At 46.1% G+C, this 21,220-nt stretch overlaps 1 protein-coding gene across 8 annotated transcripts in view; it reads right to left on the bottom strand.

The window, feature by feature from the left end:
- The window catches only part of NINL (ninein like), a 125,769-nt gene that overhangs the window by 92,478 nt on the left and 12,071 nt on the right, over positions 1 to 21,220 (bottom strand). The window contains exon 1 of one of the 8 annotated variants that reach the window (XM_032606940.1): positions 14,762 to 14,914. The exons of the other annotated variants lie outside the window; for them this stretch is intronic. The gene's annotated coding sequence lies outside the window, so the exon portion shown is untranslated. Of the gene's footprint in view, positions 1 to 14,761; positions 14,915 to 21,220 lie in introns of those variants that run through there. 8 annotated transcript variants of the gene reach the window in all.

Here is a 21,220-nt window from a genome sequence, read left to right as displayed (position 1 = left end):
AGCCAAAAATAAATAAATAAATAAACAAATAAATTTATAAAAAAATAAAAATATATTTTTTTAAACAATGAGAAGGAGAAGAAACACAGAAATGAGCAGAAGAGACATTTGAAGTAATAATGGCTGAGGATTTTCCAAAATTAATGATAGATCCCAAAGTACACATCCTGGAAGTTTGGAGAACACCAACAAGGATAAATATCCAAAAAACTACACCTAGGCATATCATATTCAAACTGCAGAAAACCAAAGACAAATCCTCAAAGAAGCCAGAGGGGAAAAAAAATCTCACCTGTAGAGGAGTAAAGAATTACATCAGACTTCTCAGAAGTCATGAGCAAGAGAATGGAGTAACACATCTGAAGCATTGAACGAATAAACCACCAACCTATAGTTGTATATCCAGAGAAATTATCCTTCAAAAGTGAAGAAGAAATAAAGACTTTCTCAGACAAACAAAAACTGAAGGAATGCATTGCCAGGAGACCTGCCTTGCAAAAACCGTTAAAAGTTCTTCCAAGAAAAGGAAAATATATATAGGTCAGAAACTCAGATCAACATTTAAAAAGGGAAAGCATAAGAGAAAGAATAAATGAAGGTGAAATAAAGTGTTTCACTTTTCTTTTTCTTTTTCTTTTTTTGGCCACACTGCATGGCTTGTGGGATCTTAGCTCCCCAACCAGGGATTGAACCTGCACCCTCGGCAGTGAAAGCACGGAGTCCTAACCGCCAGGCTGCCAGGGAATTCGCTCATTTTTCTTATTGACTTAATAGATAACTGTTCAAAATAAAAATAGCAACAATGTGCTGGGTAATCATAGCTTATGGATACGTGGAATGAATGACTGCAATGTTATGAGGAACGGGAAGGAGGACTCGGGAATACTCTGTTATGAGGTACCTGCACTATCTGTAAAGTGGTACAGAGTTATTTGAAAGGGTACATAGGGACTTCCCTGGTAGTCCAGTGGCTAAGACTCTGTGCTCCCAATGCAGGGGGCCCAGGTTCGATCTCTGGTCAGGGAACTAGATCCCACATGCTGCAACTAAGAATTCAAATGTCATAACTAAAGATCCCACAGGCTGCAACTAAAGATCCTGCATGCCGCAACCACGTGCCACAAAGAAGAGCTCGCATGCGGCAATGACAATCCTGCGTGCCCCAACTAAGACCCAACGCAGCCAAATAAATAAGTAAATAATTATAAAAAAAAAGCGGACATAGATTAGTTGCAGATGTATATTACAAACTCCAGGGCAACCATTAAAATTCTTTTTCAAAAGAAGAATTGATATGCTAAGAGAAGAGAGAAAATGAAATCATATAAAATGCTCAATTAAAGCCAGAGAAGACAGGAAAAAAGGGGAATATATTTTAAAAAGGAAACAAAGAATAGTGCAATGAATGGAAAACAGTTACAAATATAGTAGATATTAATCCAACTATATCAATAATCACTTTCAGTGTGAATGGTCTGAAAACACCAATCAAAAGACAGAGCCTGGGGGCTTCCCTGGTGGCGCAGTGGTTAAGAATCTGCCTGCCAATGCAGGAGACACGGGCTGGAGCCTTGGTCTGGGAAGATCCCACATGCTGTGGAGCAAGTAAGCCCGTGTGCCACAACTACTGAGCCTGCGCTCTAGAGCCTGCGAGTCACAACTACTGAGCCCGCACGCCACAACTACTGAAGCCTGTGTTCCTGGAGCCCATGCTCCGCAACAAGAGAAGCCACCACAATGAGAACCCCGCACACTGCAACAAAGAGTAGCCCCTGTTCGCCACAACTAGAGAAAGCCTGCATGCAGCAACGAAGACCCAACGCAGCCAAAAATAAATAAATAAATAAATAAAATTTAAAAAGAAGACAGAGCCTGTTAGAGTGGATAAAAAAACAAGACCCAACCATATGCAGTCTACAAGAAACCCATTTTAAATATAAAGACACACATAGATTGAAAGTAAAGGGATAGGGACTTCCCTGGTAGCAAAGTGGTTAAGAATCCACCTGCCAATGCAGGGGACATGGGTTCGATCCCTGGTCCGGAAAGATCCCACATGCTGCGGTGCAACTAAGCCCATGCACCACAACTACTGAGCCCGTGTGCCACAACTACTGAAACCCAAGCACCTAGAGCCCATGCTCCACAAGAGAAGCCACCACAGTGAGAAGACTGTGCACCGCCACAAAGAGTGGCCCCCGCTCTCCGCAACTATAGAAAGCCCGTGAGCAGCAACAAAGACCCAGCACAGCCAAAAATAAATTAAAAAAAATAAATTTATTTTAAAAAAAAAGTAAAGGGATAGAGAAAGATTTACCATGCTAACACTAATCAAAAGAAAGCTGGAGTATCTATGTGGGTCTCAGACAAAGCAGACTCAGAACATGGAAAATTATCAGGGATAAAGAGGGACATTACAGGGGCTTCCCTGGTGGCGCAGTGGTTGTGAGTCCGCCTGCCGATGCAGGGGATGTGGGTTCGTGCCCCGGTCCGGGAAGATCCCACATGCCGCGGAGCAGCTGGGCCCATGAGCCATGGCCGCTGAGCCTGCGCATTCGGAGCCTGTGCTCCGCAACGGGAGAGGCCACAACAGTGAGAGGCCCGCGTACCCTAAAAAAAAAAAAAAAGAAACCTAAAAACAAATATATATATATATATATATATATATATATATTTGATAGAGTAAGAATAGTGTTTGCAGCAAACTCTGTTGGAACAATGGAATATCCACATGCAGGAAAAAGAAACAATGAAAACCTCACACCTTATACAAAAATTAACTCAAAGTTTATAATTAATCTATACATAAAACATAATAGTACAACACTTTCAGAAGAAAACTTGGGAGGAAATCTTTATCACTTGGAGTTAGATGAGTTCTTAAAAAGGACACAAAAAGTAAAATCCATTTAAGACATCGATAAATTGGATTTCAGCAAAATTAAAACTTTTTGATGTTAAAGGTACTGCTCAGAAAATGAAAAGGCAAGCCACAGACTGGGAGAAAATCTCTGCAAATTACATATTCAACAAAGGACTAGCATAAATAATATAAAAAGAACTATTAAGGGGAATTACCGGGCAGTCCAGTGGTTAGAACTTGGCGCTTTCACTGCCAAGTTCGATCCCTGGTGAGGAACTAAGATCCTGCAAGCCGCACAGCAAGGTCAGAAAAAAAAAAAACCTATTAAAACTGAACATTTAGAATACAACCCTTAAGAAAAACTTGCAAGGCACTGGAATGGACACACTTCCAAAGAAGATACATGGATGGCAGATAAGCACGTGAAAAGATGCTCAAGGGACTTCCCTGGCGGTCCAATGGTTAAGACTCCTTGCTTCCACTACAGGGGGCATAGGTTCGATCCCTGGTTGGGGAACTAAGACCCCACATGTGGGGGATCTGCACCACAAGGTGCAGCAAAAAAAATTTTTAAAAAACAGAAAAGAAAAGATGCTCAACATCTTTCCCCAATAGGGAAATTCAAATTAAACTACCATGAGATACCACCACACACACCTATTAGAATGGCTAAAATTAAAATGTTTAAGAAATTCCAATACCCAGAGCTGGCAAGGACAGCAAATGAAACTCACACATTGGTGCTGAAAATGCAAAATTTGTAGCCACTCTGGGAAAGCAGTTTCTTATGAAATTAAACAAAGATTTACCATGGGACCCAGCAATCCCATACCTCAGTATTTACCCTAGGAAAACGAAATGTTTACAAATGCAAATGTTTATAATAGTTGCATTCATAACTGTCAAAAAGTGGAGACTATCCTAACGTCCTCCATCGGGTGAATGGATGGACCGGGTGTGGTAACCCTCACCTGAACGCTGCTCTCAGTGAAAGGACAAGCATCCGTGCAGCCACACCGACGCTGAGAGAAACAGCCAGCTTAGAAAGGCCACGTGCTGTAAGATTTCATTTATGTGACATTTTGGAAAAGGCAAGACTATGGGGTCAGCAAACACGGGCAGGGTTAGGACTACCCAAGGGCAGCACGTGTTTTGGGTGATGCAACTGTTGTGTTCTCATAGTGGTGACAGCTACACAAATCTGCACGTGTTAAAACTCTTAGAACTATACACACGCATGCACATATAAGTCAATTTTTGTGTAAGCAATTATTTTTTTAAAGGGAGAGAGAGGTCATTTTCCAGAAACTTCTGCGTTCAGCGTTGTAACATAAGAACCCTGGAGGCAAGGGAACACCAAGGTCTGGTACCATCTTGGAATGGGAAAAACAGATAAAACACATATTGTGGGTTTTTTGTTTGTTTTGGCCACACGGCATGCAGGATCTTAGTTCCCTGACCACCAGGGATCGAACCCACGCCCCCTGCAGCAGAAGTGTGGAGTCTTAACCACTGGACCGCCAGGGAAGTCCCTAAAACACATACTGAATTTCAATAAATTATCCTGCTGCAGGCTTACAAACGCTAAGGCACGTATAGCTAGCTTGACCAAACAAAATCACTTCCGTTTTCCTCTGAGGGTCTGTTATTAACTTCCCAGCGGGTTTCAACTTCACTCCCGTTTGAGCAGCAAAGGTGTGGAATGTGAAGCTGCAATTCCCTCTCATCCCTCACCCAGTCTCAAACCCTGGGAACAGGACCAGCCCCAGTAAATGGAGGTGGTCAGGTCACCTTCTCCCTGGAGGCCACTGTGGAGGAGAGATGTGGGTACAGATGCATTCTGAGAGACAAACGAGTAACCTACATTTCTCTGCTTGAAGTGAGAGGCGAGGGCGCACTGGAGCCAGCAGGAAGGCGGGCAGAGCAGAGACTTTCCCAAATGGGATGGACAACTCACAGCCAAGGCTGTGAGCCCCATGACCCTTATCATTAGAGAAATGTTATTAGTGGTCACAGAACCATCTAGAGCTTTATCAGCAAGCCAGCTGGAGCATTTGATTCTCTATCGCAGCTAGAAATTCCAGAAGAGAATTCACATAAACACTAACTTTTCTTTTCCAAAATATTTGAGATCCAAACTTTGAGGTGAGTGGATGTTACTGTGAAGGCTCCTTGTTCACGCATTAGTCAGAGAACAGACCAGAAGGTCAGTGCAAGGGGCACCTGCTGGCTTCAGGGTCCCACACCTGCGAGAACAATGCTGTCAAGATACCCAAGAACACAGGCTGAGTCCTAAAGGCATGACCTTGCTTTTCTTTATCAAAAATAAGCAAACATTTAATAGGCACAATCTTGCTAATCACTAAGAAACCAAATTAAAAACAACACAAGCAAGAGGTTTCCACCACAGGGTGCACGTGAGCTGACTCCACCTGCCCGGCCCTGTGGGGTCAAGGGCTCTGACTCTCCCACACCCCTGCAGGGAGGAGCCGTTGAGGATGTTCTGGTCAGAGACCCCACTGCACACTCATCCCACCAGCCACATACAGGAGCAGTGGCGGGGCTGGAAGGAAAGAAGCAAGGGGTGTGCTTTCACGTCCAAAGAGAGAGAAAATAGGAAGCCTGAAATTTTTCATTGAATGCTATCTGAAAGTCCCTAATGCCTCAGAAAAACAAGAAGCCTAACCAGAGGGAATAGCTCAGCACACCAGGTGAATGTTTTCAACAGCAGTGAAAATGGACAGACTTGCAAACTGCATGAACACACAAAGCTCATCTTTTACAAAACTACAGGGACTTCCCTGGAGGCCCAGTGGGTAACACTCCACGCTCCCAACGCAGGTGGCCTGGGTTAGATCCCTGGTCAGGGAACTAGATCCTGCATGCATACCGCAACTGAGTCCACACGCTGAAACTAAAGATCCCACATGCTGCAACTAAAGATCCCACAGGCCGCAACGAAGATCCTGTGTGCCGCGCAACTAAGACTGGGGCAGCCAAAATAGATTAAAAATAAAACACTACAGAAATTAGCAGAAAAAAACAGACGTCTAGCACACATTTCAGCTCCACACAATACATTCATCCACACTGGAGGAAATGAGGACAGAACCTGCCGGGTAATGATAACGTCTTGGTGAATATATTCTTTTCCTTTAAGTTACCCGTGTTTATCAATTTTTGAAATGTTTGTATATTTTGTTCGCCATTCTGAGTAGTTTCTTTTTGTGGGATAATTGTTGCAATTTATTTTTATTTCAGTCAAGTGACCTTAAACGTTGAGAGAGAAAAATTAAAAGGGTTCTAGGAGTTTTTCTCAATGCCCCACTCCCAGCTGTGCAAGCCCTGGAGTCTACTTTCTGTGGACAGTCAGAACCACTGGATATATGTCTCGACCTTTGACACCTCCATAGGATGCTAGCTTTTGCTAAATAATCTTGTGACAATATAAAACTAGTATTTCTTAAGCACTCATCCCGTAATGGGCACATTCCTAAACACTGAGGAATTTAGCTTTGTGAGGGAGGCACTATTATCAACCTTCTATTAAAAGCAAAGAAAATGAGGTGCAGAGAGGTTAGGTAATTTGCCCAAAGTCACAGAGCTAGTAAGTGAACACACACTGAGGTCTAACCACACAGTTAGAGCTACCAACCTTAACATACTACCTCATGCCTACTAATAACATGTAAAGCCACAAAGCAGTTTTGAATAGTAAAAAAAAAAAAAAAGTTTTTCCATGAGTAAGTGCAGGAATCTGAAACCCAGGATAGGAAAATGTCTCTTCTAGCTCTAAACCAAACTAAAAGTCCTAATGTTATGCAAGAAGTTTGTATTAGGAAACCTAACTATAAGGAGAGAACATTAATTTGGATAATCTCCCAAATTAAAAAGCAGTACTTCAACCAAACATTCTGTGCCCCAAGTCCATTTCTATTCATCTGTTAGGAAACTTTCTCTGTGCCAGAACCTTTCTGGTGTTGTGTTGATAATAAAGAAAACAAGAGAATAAAGTAACACGTCCCGCAAAATCAATTCAGAAAACCCTGCACACAAATTACCCCCTGCTCACCGTTATCCTACCTTTCTTATCTTAAATTCCAGCCATGAAGTTAGGAGCCTAAAGGCACATCACACAAAACTGTTGATCTTGTTTGTTCTCTACACATATTTAAAAGTCCACAGAATCCAGCAGTGGCCTGAACACCCTGGGTTTCTCCTTCTAAAGAATGAGCCTGCTGTGAAGGTCACTGTCAACACCAACAACTCAGTGGTCCCCAAAGCAGATTCAGAATCACCAAGAAGTAATCACCCAAAATGCAAATGAAACGTGGTAGTGGAGAAACTAGGCCACGGGGAAATCACAGTATTTTGCTACTGCAGTTGCTATGCCAAACAAAATAAAGGAAAATGTTACCATCCTGGGCTGATTCAAAGTTTTCCAAGTCAAATGGCGCTACAAAGACTCAGATGGAGCCATTCCCACATCTGACACACAGGGGTTCAAGAACTAGTGAGACAATGTGGTGCTACAGTAGTTCCAACCATACTCACAGTGGCCCTGGCGTGGAGATGAACCCAGAAGCACCAGGCACGGCCAGTTTATAAAACGCACCTGCTCCTGATGGAGCCTGTCAGCATCCGGAGTACAACCAGCCCCACCTGACTCACCCATGAACTGAACACGGTACCGGAAAGAAACCTGGGAGGAATTGCTAGGAGTCAGTGAGCAGCAGGGTCGGCCATACACTTGCAGGAGCTCGGAGCAGGGTCTACCTAGGGGGAACTGGCCACTTGACTGATTCTAATTTAAAGTCTTCCTAAAATGCTCTCATATTTTAAGTCACAGAATTTCAGGGTTTTACGGTAACTTAACTTGCCTTGTACATTATCTTGACAGACTTGGGAAAAATATCCTCATTTGACAAATGGGGAAAATGAGGCACAGACGTTTGGAGCCCAAAGACACTTCAAGAAATTGGCAGTCTAGGACTTCCCTGGTGGCGCAGTGGTGAAGAATCCACCTGTCAATTCAGGGGACACGGGTTCAATCCCTGGTCCAGAAAGATCCCACATGCCATGGAGCAACTAAGCCCGTGTGCCACAACTACTGGGCCTGTGCTCTAGAGCCCACGTGCCACAACTACTGAAGCCCGTGCGCCTAGAGCCCGTGCTCTGCAACGAGAGAAGCCACAGCAATAAGAAGCCCGGGCACCGCAACGAAGAGTAGCCCCCACTCAATGCAACTAGAGAAAGCCCACACACAGCCAAAAAAGAAAAAAAAAAAAAAAGCAGCCTCTGTTCCAGGTGAGACTGGGACACACACACCCCATCTCCATAAGCACTGACAGGTCCCTGTGCTCCTCCCATGGGGCCGTTCTGGAGCCAACTCTGGGTTAAAAATCAGGTTTACACTCCCTGAGATAGGGAACCCAGAGGAAGAGCAGTTTGGGGTGGTGGAGGTGAAGACAGAAATCCAGCCTGGAATGTGTTGAGTTTGAAATATCTAGCAGGCACAGAGGTGGAAATGAGCAAATGTAGCCAGATATCTGGCCTGGAACAAAGACGCGAGCTGAGAGACTGAAAAAACTTTACACATGAAGCTACTCGAAGCACTGTCTTCTTTTTCCCACTTCTCAGACAAAACCAGAGAGAATACCATATTTCATCAAATCCACGATGCCACTGATTCTAAGACAAATCACTGAGAAAGAAAAACTGATGTCAAAACCTGACACAATGAATTCTAAGAAAGCATTGATTGTAAGATGCACTCCAAATTCAGAGATGTTATAAGATGAAAAAAATGCATCTTAGAAAAGATGAAATATGGGACTTCGCTGGTGGTGCAGTGGTTAAAACTTCGCCTTCCAATGTAGGGGGTGTGGGTTCAATCCCTGGTCGGGGAGCTAAGATCTCACATGCATCCTGACCAGGAGACCAAAACATAAAACAGAGGCAATATTGTAACAGATTCAATAAAGACTTTAAAAAAAAAAACAAAAGAAAAGATGAAATACCACAAATTTTTATTGGTGGAAAGTATTTAGACTGCAGTGAATCCAGGGTGGACACTTGTCTTTGTAACTTTTTATTCTGGTATCATTTCAAACGTATAGAGAAGTTGCAAGAACAGTACAAAGAATTCTCCAATACTCTTTACCCAGCTAGCTTCACCAATTAATTGTTTTCACTTTGTCCCATTTATCATGTCCATGTGATCATTTTCTTTCCCACCCTCTCTCCCCTTCCCCCATTGAGTTTCAGACTTTGTGCCCTCTTCTCCCTAAAGACTTCCATATGTATTTACAAACTCAAGGACACAGTCAGCATGATGATCAAACTCGGGAAATGTGACATTGCTAACATACTATTGGCCAATCTACCTTTACACTCACATTTTGTCCACTGTCCCAATAATGTCCTTTATAGTCACTCCACCCCCCCAATCCAGTCTATGGTGAAGCGCTGTATACAGGACTTCCTTGGCGGTCCAGTGGTTACGACTCCGTGCTTCCAATTCAGGGGGTGTGGGTTCAATCCCTGATGGGGGAACAAAGATCCCACATGCCGCACGGTTCAGCCAAAAAAAAGAAAAAAAAAGCACTGTATACGGTTGTCAGATCCCTTTAGCACTTTTTCAATTGGAAGAGTTCTTCAGTCTTTCTTTGTGTTTCTTGACCCTGAAACCATGAAAGTTTTGAAGAGTGCAGAGGCCACTTACTTTATAGAATGTGGCTCAAATGTAGTTTGTCTCAGGTCTCTGCACAATGAGATTCAGGTTACGGCGGGAATACCCCAGGCAAGGTGGTGTCCTTCTCTGTACCTCTTTTTTTTTTTTTTTTTTTGCTGTACGCGGGCCTCTCACTGTGTGGCCCCTCCCATTGCGGAGCACAGGCTCCGGACACGCAGGCTCAGCGGCCATGGCTCACGGGCCCAGCCGCTCCGCGGCATGTGAGATCTTCCCGGATGGGGGCACGAACCCGCATCCCCTGCATCTGCAGGCGGACTCTCAACCACTGCGCCACTAGGGAAGCCCTCTCTGTACCTCTTATCAGGAGGTTGACTGGGACCTTAACGTTGATTGCTTAGTTAAGGGGCGTCCACAGCAGGGCAGTCAAAATCTTATCTTATTTGTACAATTTGGAATAATGAAAATTCAAAAAGAATTAAAAATGTATCAAGAACTGCTTAATTTTAAAGCCACATTGCTGCATGAACTATCAGCTATTTTTTTAACTCCTTTGCTACAGAGCAGGGCCGGCTAAGTCTGAATTACACTGGACCCTGCAAACATCCTATCTGAAGAGGTTTTCTGAGGAGTGCTACCAGCAGCGAGAACGGGCCGTTAATGTAGATTATGAGGTTTAGAAATTGGGCATTCATGTTTCTGGCCCAGTCAGGGGGCAAACTCGCCCTGTCCCTTTCTTCGTCCAGATCCTCGGAGAGCGGTGACTTCACTGGAGCCAGACCACAGAACCGGTCACCTGGGCAGAGGGAGCTAACCAGTGGGACCGCCGTCAGCACAGAGGAAACACCCCTCTAGGACAGAAGGCACCGCCCTCCCTGTTATCACGGGGTCACACATTCCCCAGTGTGAGGGGAAGAGTCTCGTCTGTCCAAAGCTCGGTCGTCCCTCCCCAGCTGCACAACTGATGATTCTGCCCACTTTCGCCTGGTTTTGTCCACTTCCATGAAGGCAGCCGGAAGCCAGGAGGCCACGTGGACGGACAGTGCCAGCACCTCCCTCCTCGGACCACCCGAGTGCAGGGCAGGTGGACATACTCTAGATCCGGTGAGCTCTCCCTGGGGTGTGACAGCCTGCTCGTCAAACTCTCCACTGAGCAGACTGCCTTGTTGGTTTTGAAAGAATTTACAACCATTTACAAAATTCCTGTGCCCTGAAACTAAACTCCAAGTCAGTGAATGTTTCATTACATTACTTGATGTTGGCTCTTATGTTCATGCCGTCTTGTGACCCTGAGAGCCACCCCACGGCCCTGTGTGAACCGTGCTCCGACGGATCTGCCCTGGCAGGACCAGTCCACTGCCTTCCGCGGGGGGGCTGGCAGAGGCTCAGCCCGACCCCAGCATCAGACTCTTTTGTTGTTATTGTTAGTTGTTGTTGTTACTTTCGAGGGCACACACAGCCACAAGGCCCACAGGAGGCAAAGCCCAACTTATTGAGCCATCCACACTCTTGCCCACAGGCGGAATTTGGGTGGACGGTTCCTCTCTTGCCCTGCACTTCACGTGTCTAGATAGACCATGCGAGTCACAGGTTTGTACCAACACTGAAAACTCCTCATTTTCTTTCTAATGTAAAGAAATGATTCTGTCACTGAGGCAGTGAGGTACAGTCTTCGAGATGGGGATGACAGCACGCCCCAGCTCAGCCGACTGCTTGCTGTGAGCACCTCCCAAAGGAATTTACCCAAAGCACTGAGAACAGAGCCTAGCACACAGTGTGCTCAGCCAAAATTTAAACACAGATCAAGAGACCGGGGCTCCATTTCCGACAGTAGCTTGGCCAGTGCACGAGCTCAGGTACTGGGGACATGCCACCTGTGAGGCGAGCCACACAAGCCCTCCAGTGACCAGGCACCCAAAGCCTGCCCCCCGCAGTCCCCACACTCCCCGCTTCCAGGGAGTAGCGGCAGGGAAGTGGGGGGACCTGACGCAGATGGGGGAGGGGGTCCTCTCCCAGCCAGTGACCGGTTCAAATGGCCCAGAGGCCAACAGGCGTTTTACTCCTCATTCTTTTTTTTATTTATTTATTTAGGCTGCGCCGGATTTTAGTTGTGGCATACGGGATCTTCATTGCGGCATGTGGACTCTTAGTTGCAGCATACATGCAGGATCTAGTTCCCCGACCAGGGATCGAACCCGGGCCCCCTGCATTGGAAGCGCAGAGTCTTACCCATTGGACCACCAGGGAAGTCCCCACTCCTCATTCTTAAAGCGAGCCATGGAGGCCAAACTCCCTCTCCCTCCTGATGTGAGTGAGACAGCCACCACCAACATGACACTGTGAGGAACAGGGGCAACCTGGCCCCAGAGGCTGCTTCAGCCACTGGAACAACCCAGCCTGAAGCCTGTACTTTCCTCTTGGAACCTCTATTTGTTTAAGCCAAGACTGAGTCAGGCTGTCTATCACAGGCAGCTAAAAACATAACTGGCGTATACCTACAAATGTAAAATTCTTCACTGGAAACTTAAAAACCTAGAGATTGTGAAGACTGATTTCCCTTCAGATCTTTAACAATCACAGTAAATGATGACCATTTTGAGAAACTCCAACATACCAAAATCTTAACTTATTAAGCAAAGCAGATCCCCAAACAAGGTAACTGGGTTATAAGAGCATGTGTCACATCACAAGGATTTGCCAGTTTCCTCTCATGAAATACAAAATAACTGTCAACACACAAAAGCTGGTATGTGCCAGCACCTTCAGGGCTTTGGTTCATTTCAGACTATGCACCAGTCTTGAGAAATGAGAAGGCATCATCCCTTGAAGTCTAAGGAAGGACAATCCAGGGTCGAGAGAGACAGAAAAGTGCACCCACCAGCAGCAGATGCAAACTCCAACTTCCACCAAGAGGTTAAAAACACAGAATGCTCAAAAGGACTCCTTTGTCCCACGGTTCACAAACCAAAAGATGGCGACAGTCAGGATCCTTTGGTAGAGAGGTTTCACCAGGGGCTCAAGGTTACCTCAAGGATGGGGGAAGGAAAGCCTTCTGCTGTCACCTCCCTCCAAATAGCTCCAGGTAGGGTATGACCCAAAGTTTTGGCCTCCTGCTTGTAATTAACCAAACTGCTGGCCTTGAGCCTGAATTCCTAATTCGTACTTGAAGCCAAGGACTAAGCTAAGCCCAAATCTAAAGTCCAGTTACAGCCACTGCTACTCAACTTTTTAGGGAATGACCACGGAATCGGAGAGCAAAGTGGCCACAGCACTGGAAACACCCTTCCAGGCCGGAAGGCACTACTCCTTCCAGTCAGGAGCCACACCACAGCCCTGACTCCCCCTCTGAAACGTCCACTTCAAGGCCACACCAGACACTGTTTCTTCTAGATCTGTCTTGAGTCAGGGAAGGAGAGAGATGTTTAGCAACCGCCTGTTTGTGGCAAGATCCAAAGCTAAGTGTCCAAGGTGAAAAGAATGTGGTCAGAGGGCTCTCTCACATGCCCCAAGTCCCAAACGCCATGTGTGTCATCTTCCAAAAAAACACGAAACAAACTATCCAGTAACCAGCACCTAAAGCTACTCATAATAAAGGGGCAGGATCTGAACGCCCTGAATACTTACAGTTAGAACTTTGCAACTCTTTTGTTACTCTATTTCCTACCACCAGATGTTCACAAGGGCTAAGGACACAGAACCCAAGACCCACTAATGTTAAAGGATTCACAGCATGGTATCAGCAACGGCACAGCTCGCCCACCTCCGAGCAGCCCTGCAAACCGCAATGTCTGGGGTAAACATGAGCTAGAGAAAAACAGCTTTCCATCAAAGTTTATATAAACTCCTCAGTTGAAGGGAACTCCCTGGCGGTCCAGTGGTTAGGACTCTGCGCTTCCATTGCAGGGGGCACATGTTCGATCCCTGGTCAGGGAACTAAGAACCCGACAAGCCCCGCGGCACGGCCAAAATAAAAAATAAAAACATAAACTCCTCAATTGAAAAAATGTTAAAACCCTAACTTTTCCATAAAATGTTCTCTTTCTAATTTGATGATGTAACGTTATCTGAAGTTCAGGTTCTTTGGAGAGGGCTTGTTATTTTACCATTCTGCAAAGACGATTATCCTCTATTTTTTATTGAACCTGAGCTGTATATTTGTTATTTGCCATATAGACCAGTTCAATCTGTAATAGCTTAAACCACTATGGATGATGTGTAAATCAAACAGAAAAGGGACAGCGCGGTGGTAGCCGCTTCCCTAACTGCCTTAGCTTTTTTTAATATACACTTACTCCTGCAATCGGTTCATAAAACTGAGAGGCTGCTGACTTAGCCTTCTGTTTAACCGACCAGTTTTAACTATCTTTTTGTTTTTTTTTAATTTTCTGCCTTTAAAAGTATCCTAAGTCCGATGTGGAAAACGTGGAAATCACAGCAGCTGCCTCTAAGGAGCAGCTCACCGTCACTCAAGAGTCGCTCCGTCCTATCGACGGTGTTGGCGGTGGGAGCGCGAGCGTCACTCGACCCTCCCGGCGCTCCAGCTCCACAGTTCTTGCCCCGACCCCTCCCTGTTCCACAGCGTGGCCTGTCTCCAGTTGCAGAAGGGAACCCAGCGACCTTCTTCACTTCCATCCTGTGCAAATACACGGAGCTCCCTACGCGGAGCTCCCAGTAATCAGCACGATTTATGGGTTCTGCGACTAAGTGCACTGGCGGGAGGAAAGCTGCGGTTCTGCAAACAACTCACGACAGACAAAACTCGCAGCAGACTTTTCCGCCCCAGAGCGTGAGTCCCTATTTCTAACAATTTTTCCATGTGCAAACTCCTGATACACCAAAACAAGCAGGTAGGTCCTACAGCTTCGGCATAGTGGGGGGATGTTATTCAGAGCTCATCCCGTGCAGCAACTGGACGCCAGCAGCCGCCCAGAGGACGGGCCCGGCAGCCCCGCGACCCCAGCCGATCGCCCGCCGGCCACCTGAGCCAAGGTCCCGGAGCGCCAAACTAGACGCGGCCCGCCGGAGGGCCTGGCTCTACCGGACCCGCCCCACGCTCCAGGGTCTCAGGAGAAGCGGGGTCCCGCCGGACTTCCCGAGGGGCCCCCAGGCCCGGAGGCGGAGCGAGGCGCGGGCCCCTGGCACTTGGTCCCTACCAACCCACCCTTGTGCGCCCCCTGATGCACGATCACGCCCCGCGGCCGGCTCACCTGGGCGTGGGGGCGTCTCCGGTTCCGCCTGCGCGCGTACAGGCCAAGGGAGAGGGCGGGCGCTCTTCTTCCACCAGCGTCCTGCAGCCGCTCTTTGTGTCTGGAGGGCCCCGCGCCGCGCTCCTCCCGGCCTTCAGGCGCCGAGGCTGCTGCAGGCGCGGGACGCGGAGCGCCGAGCCCAGGGCGGGGCCGAGGGGCGGGGCCAGAGGAGGCGGGGCCTGAACCAGGCGCGGGGCCGAACTCAGGGGCGGGGCCGAAGAGGAGAGGCGGTAGAGTGGGCGGGGCAAAGACGACGTGGGTACCCTCCGTTGCAGGGACAAAACCGGGGGCTAGGCAGGAGGGGCTGGGGCCAACAGAGGAGGGGCCATCTTAAGGGCGTCGGAGGGGCGTGGTCTGTGCTGAGTGGGTGGGGCCTGGTGGGCGGGTCCGGAGTGGTGGGGCCTCTTCGGAAGTATGATGGGTAGGGATGCGAACGCTGGCTGGGGCTGCCCCGCCGCCCCGGGGGCATCTCGGAAAAGTTTAGAGCCTCAGGGAATGAACCCAGGGGCGTTAGTGATCTCTGCGAGCGATGCACCATTGTTCACAGGTCTCGGTCTAGCATCCTCTTTTGGAAACAAGCCGAGGAGGCCAGCCAGGCAACACCCCAAATCTCAGTTGAGGAAACCAGAAGACATAAAACTTTCGGTTATTGTTTTTCCATCATGTTTTCAATCAATAAATGTTCATTGAGCACCTAACTAGTGCCAGGCATTGTCCTAGGGGCTGAGAATACAGCAGTGACGATGGGGGCTGGACGTTGGCAAAAACAATCCCTGCTCCTCGTGGAGTTTACACGCTAGAAGACGATTGAAAAACTTAAGGGAAATATACAAAAACGTTAGATAGTTGTAAATGCTAAGAAGCAAAGTAGGAGAGGAGCTTAAGGAGTGCAGGAGGTTGGCCAGCAAAGGTCAGTGGGAAGGTCAAACGGCCAGAAGAAGTGAGGGAAGGAGACAACTCTGGGGGACCAGCCGATTACACCTTCCTGGGTCTTTATAGTCTGTTACTCTGGTTTTCTCTCTTAAAGCCCCAAACATCCAACTGCCAACTGGATATTCTACTTCCATGCCCCACACACAGTTTAAACGCAACCAGTCAACAGGTCTCAAACTGAAATATTTATCTTTGCCTTAAACATGCTTCCTCTTATGGGTTCCCCATGTTGATGAAGGTCACAGCCATTCCATCACCTCCTCACATTTACTCAGCTGCCGGGTCCTACAGATTTCTGTGTCCTCTCTCTCAAATCCCAGCCACACCACCCCCTGTGTCAGGCCCTTGGGTCCCCTCCCAGGACCACCGCAGGAGGATCGCTAAAGCTTTTTAAGACCACTGTCTGCACTTTGTGCGTGCCACCTCCGTGCAGTGGCCAGATGTACTTTCTAAAACTTACACCTGTGTTGTCCCTCTCCTACCTAAAGCTCTGCAAGTTCTCCTGCTGAAATTATTCTTCTAGACCTGGCCCTGTCACCTTTCCAGCATTACCGCCCAGCTCACACAGCCTTCAGGCAGCGGGGCCTTCCTGGTTCTCTGTGAATGAGGCAGACCCTGGGCGTTGCAGACGCCCTGGTAACCTCTTGGCCAGTTTTCAGCATTCAACCCAGAAATTCCCCCACCTGTGTTTGCCCCTTTCCTCTGTCCTCCCAGGACACCCATGCTCACTTCCAGACTTGTATCACTCTTCACTTTGATAATCTCTACATCAGTTTGCTCTTTTGGCAGTTTCTGAGCTCCTGCGGGCAACAGTCATCTTTTTTCTCTGCCTGCCGCCGGTGCCTAGAATCCAGCAAGCGTTGTTTGCTTTGCTAAGTGATAGAGTGGGCTATGCTGACACCGGCCCTCTTAAGACCTTGTTAGTGATGCTCCTCCGACTCTTTGCTCTTTCCTCCCCCTGCTGATGTGGAAGGGGAAGACTTAGTAGCATAATAATACATCAGTATGATGAAATAAGCTGTAATCTAGCATGGGGAAGGTGTATATACTTTGTAGGGACTCCACTTTAAAAGACGTGAAGATATAGGGCAAAATGGTTTGGGAAGGAGGTAGGAAGAAAGCTAGACTCTGGGGGAAAAGGGTAGGAAACTGTGGGCAAGGGACCGAGAGGAAGTAGCAAACTTCACACAGAGTGAACGGCAACCACAGGGGGTTAGTGAAGATGTGCTCACACCATGCTCTGCTGCTCTGAGTGAGGCTGGAGCCCTTCTGCTGTGCCTGCGAACTTCCTCAGCCAGGGAGGGGCACAGCGGCAGGCCACACCACGCAGATGTGGTCAAGCTGCCAAGACCCTGATTGATTCCAGTTGATGGTATTAAATTCCCAGGGGTGCATGCTGCCAGAGTGAAGAATGTCTTTTCTCTAATGTTCCTTACTCTCTGCTTGGATTTTCACTCACCAGTTGGAGAATGAATTTGGGATCAGATGATGCAAATCATAGTGCCATTTTACTGGCTGTTTGACTGTGGACCACCCAGTCATTTAACCTCTAGTATCTTCAGTTTCCTCATCTGTAAAATGGAAATCTATTGATAAAAAATAACTACTGCACGGGGACTTCCCTGGTGGTCCAGTGGTTAAGACTCCGTGCTTCCACTGCAGGGGGCATGGGTTCGATCCCTGGTCAGGGAACTAAGATCCCACAAGCCGAGCATTGTGGCCAAAACCAAAGAACAAACCACTGCACAAGCGTGTACTAAGTTTAAAGGAGCTAATCAAAAATATAAATGCCAGTGGGTAGGTCCTACCCACCAGAGATACTGATTTCATTTGCTCAGGAAAGAAACTTTGAGTCACTCTTGACTACCTCTCTTCTACCCTACATTCAATACATCATCACATCCATGTGGCTCTCCTACTTTAAAACTTTTTTTTACATTTTGAATTAGCATTAAATTTATAGAAAACTTGCAGAAGTAGTATACAGAGTTTCCATATACTTCTCACCCAGGTTCCCCTACTGTTAACATCTTACATAATCATGGTATAGTTATCAGAACCAGGAATTTAACATCAGTACATTACTATTAACTGAAGACCTTATTCAAAAAATCAGAAATGGACTTCCCTGGTGGCGCGGTGGTTAAGAATCCGCCTGCCAATGCAGGGAACATGGGTTCGAGCCCTGGTCCGGGAAGATCCCACATGCCGCAGAGCAACTAAGCCTGTGTGCCACAACTATTGAGCTTGCGCTCTAGAGCCTGCGAGCCACAACTACTGAGCCTGCATGCCACAACTACTGAAGCCCGCGCACCTAGAACCAGTGCTATGCAGCGAGAACCTACCTCAATAAGAGGCCTGTGCACTGCAATAAAGATTAGCCCCTGCTTGCCGCAACTAGAAAAAGCCCGCGTGCAGCAACGAAGACCCAATGCAGCCAAATAAATAAATAAATACATTTTAAAAAATCAGAAATGTCTCCAAGGTATCTTACTTAGGTGGAAGATGAAGTTGCAGTGTTGCCCAACACTTTAGGGAGAAATTAGGTGCTCTGTTCTCACCATGACTTGCTAGTGGAACATCCACTGTAATTGTTTTATAAACTGAGTATTGTATTTAACCAGAGAGGAGGCTCAGGGGTAGAATCCTGTGCCTTCATTTAGAAGCATATTATCTTGCCCATGGCCTGCATTTAGAAGGAAAACTGATGGCAGTAGGTCAGTAAATGAAGTTGGGAAAATTCTGTTGGGTAGTTTGTAAATCTTGTCCTATGAGAAATACTTTTAGTCTGTCTCTAGAGCATACTTGATGTCTGGAGAGACTAACGATGCAAGGGCAAGAACATTCAAGACATGGGGTGTGGGTGTCACCCCCCACTTGAGATGTGAAAGAGAGAAGCCAGGCTCTAGAGTTCTGAAGACCACTCACAACATAAGATATGCCTGGGGACTTCCCTGGTGGTCCAGTAGTTAAGAATCCACCTTCCAACGCAGGGGCCGTGGGTTTGATCCCCGGTTGGAGAACTGGGATCCCATATGCCGCAGGGCAAATAAGCCCACGCGCTGCAAAGAAGAGCCCGCGTGCTGCAACTAACACCTGATGCAGCCAAAAGTAAATAAATATATGTTTTTTAAATATTAAAAAAACCCCATAAGATATGCCTTACCAGGTTACACCCAAAGCCCCCACCTCCCAAATGTTTCTCCTCCCATCTCTCGATGTGCTATGACAAAATGACTTTCGTCTTCCCCCAAACATCCCATAACCATGTATTCCTTTCCTCAAGGCCTTTGGTGACTCCACATTTACTAGATAGGGAATCCAGGTTCATGTCCCTTGTCCAGGATAATACAGACATCCCAGCCCACCTTTCCAACTTCTATCTCTTGCCTCATGAACCCCTGGCTCCAGCAAAGCCATGTACTGACTGCCTACTGAGAGTGCCCTTGGCACTACTGCCTTCATGTTTGTGACATGCAAGTCTCCCTTCTATCTGCTTGAGTCTATTCATTGGTCAAGGTTGTGCTCCAGCCTGGCCACTTCAGAGAAAACCCCCCAGCCATTGAGTAATAGTCCTGTTCTGCTTTATGCCAATTGTTCTGGTATCCTATTTATGTCACTATCTGAAGTTCCACTGGTAGGGCTTTCTTATTTGAGTCCCACCATATATATATATATATATATATATATATATATATATATATATATATATACATGGTTTTTATTTTATTTTTGGCCACACTATGCGGCTTGCAGGATCTTAGTTCCCAGACCAGGATCAAACCCGTGCCCCTTGCAGTGGAAGCACAGAGTCCTAACCACTGGACCACCAGGGAATTCCAAATCCCAGCTAGATTATAGACTCCTACAGTCAGAAACGATGATTTTTATGTCTTTACGTCTCCCACAACACATGACTAGAAAGCCTGGTAAGTGGTAGGGTTTATTACTTTATTGGATTCTCAGGTTGATTTTATGTTTCCGGCAATTGTCTCAATGTTGAGTGGAAAAGCATAGTTTTTCTCTGTGATATAGATATCCTAATTTTTCTTAGATAACCTATCATGAAATTGCTATCTATGAATTCCAGTGTCATGCAGGAAGTTGAGAATGGCCAGCAAACCCTCGAATGGCTATGCTTTGCCAAACAGCCACAAAACACTGCCTTTGTTTTTACAGCATTAACTCACATAGATTTTTCATAGTCAGTTCAACTTAAAACAACAACAATCAGATGACTTAACAGAGAACTTTATCCTTTAATCCTTTTAAAGGATTTATCCTTGTAAAGGAAAGATTTGCCATATTCTGGTTCTTAGAACATTCCCTGGGAGTCATGGCTAAGTGCTGACCTCAGCACGTTTGGAAAATATATTCATTTATGGATATTGTTGCTTCATTACCCTTTGATGAGCCTTGATAACTCACATACGCCCAGATTAACTCAATCTTATTATATCTAACCCTTGCAGTAAATTACACTTTCTTTTTCTTTTAATAAGAACTTATTATTTTGGAATAATTTTAGATTTATAGGGTAATTGCAGAGACGGTACAGAGAGTTCCCATATACCTCTCACGCAGTTTCCCTTAATATTAAGATCTTACATAACCATGGTACAATGGTGAGAATTAGGAAATTAACTACTAATGACATGACTGTTAGCTAAACTCCAGACTTCATTGGGATTTCAGCAGCGTTTCCACTAACATACGTTTTCTCTTCCAAGCTCCCATTCAGGATCTCAGATGGCATTTAGTCATCACGTGTCCTTAGTTTCTTCAGTTTCTCACATTTTCCTTGTTTTTCATGACAGTTGTAAGAAGCTCTGGTCAGGCATTTCATAGAATGGCCCTCAATTTAGTTGTGTCTGCTATTTTCTCATGATTATACTGGTAACATAGGCTTTTGGGAGAACACACAGAGGTGAAGTACCCTTCTCACAGCATCATATCAGGGGTACCTGACATCCTCCGAACATTATTGGTATTGTTAATCTTGATCATTTTGTTCAATCGGTGTCTGCCAGATCTTTCCACTGGAAAGTCTCAATTTTTCCTTTCCATACTCCGTTCTTTGGAAGCAAGTTACTAAGTCAATCCTACACTCAAGAAGGGGAGGATCAAACTCTACCTCCTAGAGAGGGAAGTATTTACGTATTTTATTTAGAATTCTTTATAAGGAAGATCTGTTATTTATTTATTTATTTGATCATTTATTTATATCAGTATGGGTTCATGTGTTATTTATTTTATACTCTTGGTTATAATCCAATGCTATGTTATTTATTTCATTGCTCAAAGTTTTCCAGCTTTGGCCATTGGGAGCTCTTTCAGATTAACTTCTGTGTCCCTTTGACAGGCCCCCATCCTTTTGCTTTTGGAGCACTTCCTTAGGTTTTGGCACCATAAGATGTTCCAGACTCAGTTTATACTTTGCCTGCCCCAGTCCTAGTATCAGCCATGTCCCTGAGGAGCCCTGGTTCT

Source organism: Phocoena sinus, chromosome 15, assembly GCF_008692025.1.
Source record: "Phocoena sinus isolate mPhoSin1 chromosome 15, mPhoSin1.pri, whole genome shotgun sequence".
In the NCBI taxonomy this organism is placed as follows: Eukaryota; Metazoa; Chordata; class Mammalia; order Artiodactyla; family Phocoenidae; genus Phocoena; species Phocoena sinus.
This window is presented reverse-complemented; position numbering and strand designations above follow the sequence as displayed.